The sequence below is a fragment of the Triticum dicoccoides genome, chromosome 6A (assembly GCF_002162155.2).
Source record: "Triticum dicoccoides isolate Atlit2015 ecotype Zavitan chromosome 6A, WEW_v2.0, whole genome shotgun sequence".
Taxonomy (NCBI): domain Eukaryota; kingdom Viridiplantae; phylum Streptophyta; class Magnoliopsida; order Poales; family Poaceae; genus Triticum; species Triticum dicoccoides.
Window position 1 is genome coordinate 342,750,981 of NC_041390.1, and position 6,008 is coordinate 342,756,988.

A 6,008-nucleotide genomic window follows, 5' to 3' on the forward strand; every position below is an offset into this window, starting at 1 on the left:
CGCTCTAGGATGGCGCGATCTGCTCCGGGTTGACAGCCGGAGTAGTTGCAGATGCGATCACCCGCATACTGTCCGACGGTAGAGTTATGTCATGTTCGTCGTGACTGTGCGGCACACCTGACATGCGCTCTAATCCGTCGAAGATCAAGTCTCCGCGAATATTGGCCCCGTAGTTCAAGTTTCCGAATCTGACCAGATGGCCAGGGGCATAGCTCTTGATCTGTTCCAGATGGCCAAGCGAATTGGCCCGCAGTGCGAAGCTGCCGAATACAAAGATCTGTCCGGGGAGGAAAACCTCACCCTGGACCGCATCATTACCGATGATCGAAGGAGTCATCAAGCCTTACGGTGACGACACAGCTGAACTCTCAATGAAAGCACCAATGTCGGTGTCAAAACCGGCGGATCTCGGGTAGGGGGTCCCGAACTGTGCGTCTAAGGCGGATGGTAACAGGAGGCAAGGGACACGATGTTTACCCAGGTTCGGGCCCTCTTGATGGAGGTAATACCCTACGTCCTTCTTGATTGTTCTTGATGATATGAGTATTACAAGAGTCGATCTACCACGAGATCAGAGAGGCTAAACCCTAGAAGCTAGCCTATGATATGATTGTATGTTTTCCTACGGAGTAAACCCTACGGTTTATATAGACACCGGAGGGGGTTAGGGTTACACAAGGTCGGTTACAGGGGGGGAGATATACATATCTGGACACGGGACGAAGTCTTCAATCTTGTATCTTCATAGTCCAACAAGTCCGGCCAAAGGATATAGTCCGGCTGTCCGGAGACCCCCTAATCCAGGACTCCCTCAGCTTCCTTACCATGTGTGCGGTCACGGGCGGCGAGGAATGCGTCACAATGGGATGCCATCGCTTCCTTACCAGTTATTGTGTGCTGCGGTGCCATGAACAACGCTTGGAGAGAGCTCTGGGACGGAGGGGCCGGGCGACCATATAGTGCGGTGGTATCTACGAGCTCAACGACAAATGACAAAGGAAATTTGGCTTCCTTACAATTTTGCTCGTTCATTATCGCACATGGTTCATCTCTGTCGCTTCCGGAAACAGTGTGCGCTGAGCCTATTGTGTGTTGCATTATGATTGGTCGGAACCCCAGCCACGCGGATCGCGTGTGTGCACCGTAGGATGCGCCACGATCGAACAGCAATCCACGTCCCTCACATCACACTCATGCAGCTGTAGCTGGATTGGATTTATACGCGCTAAATGCCTAGAAAATGCACATAATCCCCTAAATATGGTAAATGAGCCCGAAAAATGCAAAATTTGAACACAGTGATTTGCAGGGTGTATGTTCGTCGTAGAAAAAAATCCAGGGCAAAGAACGAAGAAAATTTCAATTCCCCTTCAATCTTGGTGATTTACCTCTCGGAAGCATGGACCTTCCTCGGTGCTGGTTCGATTTACGAAGGTCATGCATGACGACATAAGTCAAACCTTCTCAAATTTTTACTAGGGCATGGTGACGTCATACCAAGGCACCATGTCAAGCGTCATGTTTTTGAAGCATTTATTTCATTTTTTCTATAGTTGAAAACCTAATAAACAAACGTTTGTGGTTGACTATTGCCACACATTTCATCGAAATATTTGTCCATTCCTGGTACAAGGCATGAGAATTTACTAAATGGCACGAGCATGGTTTTCCAGGCCATTCTTATACACCCTTTCATGCACCGATTGTTTGAACGCGAATTATGTGCATTAATGCCTAGAAAATTCACATAATCCCCTAAATATGGTAAATGAACCCGGAAAAGTGCCAAATTCGAACACGGTGATTTGCAGGGTGTATGTTCATCATAGAAAAAACTCACGGACAAAGGACAAAGGGAATTTGGATCCCCCTTCAGTCTTAGTGATTTCCCCCTCGAAACCATGAAACTTCCTCAGTCATGGTTTGATTTATGAAAGGCATGCATGACGACATAAGGAAAACATTCTCAAATATTTACCAGGGCACAGTGAGGCCATACCATGGCACCATGCCAGGCGTCATGTTTTCCAAGCATGTATTTCATTTTTGTATAGTTGTTAACCCAGTAAATGACGCATTTATGGTTGACTATTGCCACACATTTCCTTGAAATATCTGGTCATTCCATGTAAATGGCAGGAGAATGTACTAAATAGCACGAGCATGGTTTTCCAGACTGTTCTTGTGCACCTTTTCATGCACCGATTGTTTGAATTTGAATTATGTGCATTAATGCCTAGAAAATGCAAATAATCCCCTAAATATGGTAACTGAGATCGGAAAATTTTCAAATTTGAATACGTTGCATTTGAGGTGGTATGTTGATTGTTGTAAAAAAAATGAATGACAAACTAGGACGGAAATTTGGATTCCCCTTCAATCTTGGTGATTTCCCTCTCGAAAGCATGGAACTTCCTCAGTGATGGTTCGATTTATGAAGGGCGTGCATGACGACATAAAGCAACCCTTCTCATCTTTTAACCAGGGCAGGGTGAGGCCATACCATGGCACCCTGCCAGGCATCATGTTTCTCAAGAACGTATTTCATTTTTCTATAGTTGATAACCCAGTAAATGACGCGTTTGTGGTTGACTACTGCCACACATTCCCTTGAAATCTCTGCCCATTCCTTGTAAAAGTCTTGAGAATTTACTAAATACAACGAGTATGGTTTTTCTAGACCGTTCTTGTGCACCTTTTCAAGCACCAATTATTTGAATTTAAATTATGTGCATTAATGCCTACAAAATGCACATAATCCCCTAAATATTGTAAATGATCCCAGAAACGTGTCAAATTTGAACACGGTGGTTAGCAGGGTTTATGTTCATCATAGAAAAAAAACTCATGGATGAAGGACAAAGGAAATTTGGATTCCCATTCAATCTCGGTGATTTACTATCACACACAATTCATCTCTGTTGCCTCTGCGAACCGTGTGTGTTCACTCACACATGCAAAAGGAAATAAGAAAACCCTCGCCCACTCCATCCCCACCCAATCGCCGCGGACTCCTCTGCAACTCTGCACCTCATCAGTTTCTATCCCAGCAGCCACCCTAAGCTCGACGGCTGTTTTGGGCAAGCGGAGGTCATGCTCCAAACGGCATGGGATTTCACCCCTACCTCTTTATGCCGCCTATCTGCACCGACATTCTAGACTCTGGTCGACTAGGGTTTTCCGCGGGATTGGGCCGAGAATTTTTTCTCATGGAGAAGGTAATCAACTTAGCGAAATATCCACTCATCTCTTATCGCAGTCCATCCATCACTGTTAATCAATCGGCGGAAATCGTCGTGGAATCATTTTTGTTCGAGCTGATTCGTGGGTGTTCATTCATGTGTCCACAATGCAAGCACAAATCGGGCAAGTGTGGTTGCAGCAAGTTGGAAACGAAGTTCTATCTCACCATTCCGGGTGACTTCAGGAAGCGCTCGGTATGTTCAATCTCAACCTACCACGGTCGGCCTGGCCTAAATTTGTGAACATATATCGTCTGTTGCTACATTATCTATAAATTTGCATCAAATCTTTGTTACATTATCTATTTTTAATTATATATTTTCGTACTTTGCTTTCATCTATACATTGATCTATTCTATCAGTTACTCCCATATTTGCATCTTTCTCTATTATTTCAATATAAATATATCTAATTTATGATCTTAATTTTCATTTCAAGCAGTACATCCCTTGCTTTGTAAGAACAAGAGTAGAAGGAAATCTTGGGCTTTACTTTGTTGATGACTCCCAGGATGTCATATTGACAACGCAACATGGATTTACAATGACGATTAGCTTAATACTTGATAAAGACGGTCACTCCTATTTTAATGCAGACCTTTGGAGAAAAATGTCTAAGTGTTATGAACTAAAGGCTAGCAACAAAATTCTAGTGCGTGCACCACAGCCTGGTCTAATTAACATGGATGTTTACTTCCCTGACATCATTAGCGGATCAAAGTCTGATCGAGGTTGGTGTCCTTTCAACTTTCTCCATGCTGTCATATTACTTAGCAAAATCGAGGTATTTGTTCTGACTAATTGATCACTATTTAAGCAACCAATTGTGATTTCATTTTCTGACTCCGTTCCTAGACAGTAACAAATTCTATTTACCAATTTATGCGCACTATATATTCTTCTTCCATGTTCTGAATAAATAATACCTTTCCACATTTTAAGAGGGATATGTTGGATGCATAGTGAATGATCTGTATGTTACTAAGCATACCAAATTTCACTAGAAGGACTTGAAGCATGTCATAAAATTTGTTGATAATCTGACAGAGATAGAACAACGTATGAACGCTAGATTTTGGATGGGATTAATTATACCTATGGTGCACACATTGAACAAGACCAATTATGTGCACAAAACACTGGTAAAAGGTCTTATTTTAATGTTGATGCTCATAAACTATATATATCTTCAACGATATGTTACAATTGGTTTTTCTTTTACATTTCAACAGAAATTGCCTGCTGTAGCAGTTCCTGGATCGATTTCATGGCGTGGTCGAATTACACTTGTGCCTTCTAATAACGCCAAAGTGATTGCAAGGTACTGCATTTCTCGCAGAAATGGAACCATTCAAATTAACATGTTCTTGCTTTTCATGGCAATGCATTCATATTGGAAAATTGGAGACACTGTTCTACTCATGCTCTACCAAGGCACAGGAGGGCTCTTCCTTTTCATTGATGAGATGACGATTCGTCGTGATCAAGTTGCTTCCAGTGGATAGTTGTGGTTGTTGGACCTCAACCTCTTAAAATGTGCTAGCTGTTACTATGTTAAGTATGTAGATATGGACCATATGGTTGTTGGCCCTTAGCCTCTTGAAATGTGATAGTTGTTACTATGTTAAGTATGTAGAAATGGACCATATGATTGTCAAAACCATGCTACGAAGATCCTCCTTTTGTCGAATAGTATAACCACTATATATATGTTACTTAAATGTTGTTACCCAAATTCTTAAATTTTCATGGAAAGTATTAGTATCGTACACAGTTCATTGAGTTTAAGCGTGTGCCCATTGTCCAAAAGGCATTTGCATATTAACTATCCATATTGCAAATTCACACACATGTTAACATAAGCAAACTATGTATAACTTACTAATCATCACACATGAGTACTCGTAGACGCATCGTGTGCGATATTCCTAGCCATCGCAAGCAACTAGTTTGCATTTTTCAAAGTTTTTTGTACACACAGAATCACACATGAACTAACTGTATTAACCATCTGTCCTGTAATTTCTCATCGCAAATAGTTCATCCGAGTCGTCTATTTGTCACATATCACACACATCTTGTTTACATGACTCATTTGTGTTCTTTTGGCTCATCGCAGACAGTTCATCCATGTGAATTGTATGCTGCATATCACACAAATCTTGTTAAGTTTAATTGTTTCTCTTGTGTTCCCTAATCGAAAATAGTTCATCCGAGTGAACTGTATGCCATATATCGCACACACGTCGATATGGCTGCTCGTTTTTGTTGTTCTGCCTCATCGCAAAGAGTTCGAATGGATTAACCGTGTGCCCTGCATCCCACACGCAACTAAAATCGAAACCGTGTTCGATGGCTCCACCATCACAAACATTTTGAACCTTTTTGACAGTTTTTTACACCACCGTTTGCGATTAATGCATAGCACACAGTTTCTTCAAAGGGTCTCTGATCATAGTGTCACGTTAGCAGCATCCTGTAGTAGTGCGGTGCTATAATGAAGCACTGGAAAGATGACAAAAGTAATGATATAGTTTTGCATCTTAATTTATTGCTATGGATGGAACGAGCAATTGTTTTGCCATAGTGATTTGATGCCACTCTTAATGTAATATGTAATTATCTCTACTTGTGTGAACAAGGATCTTATTTGAAGATAACATACATTTTAGTGGAACTACACAAGAAGATGTTAGAAACATTAAACTAATCGAGGAGTACATAGTAAGCATGGCAACCATAGTAGATAATAACGGATGGTTCCG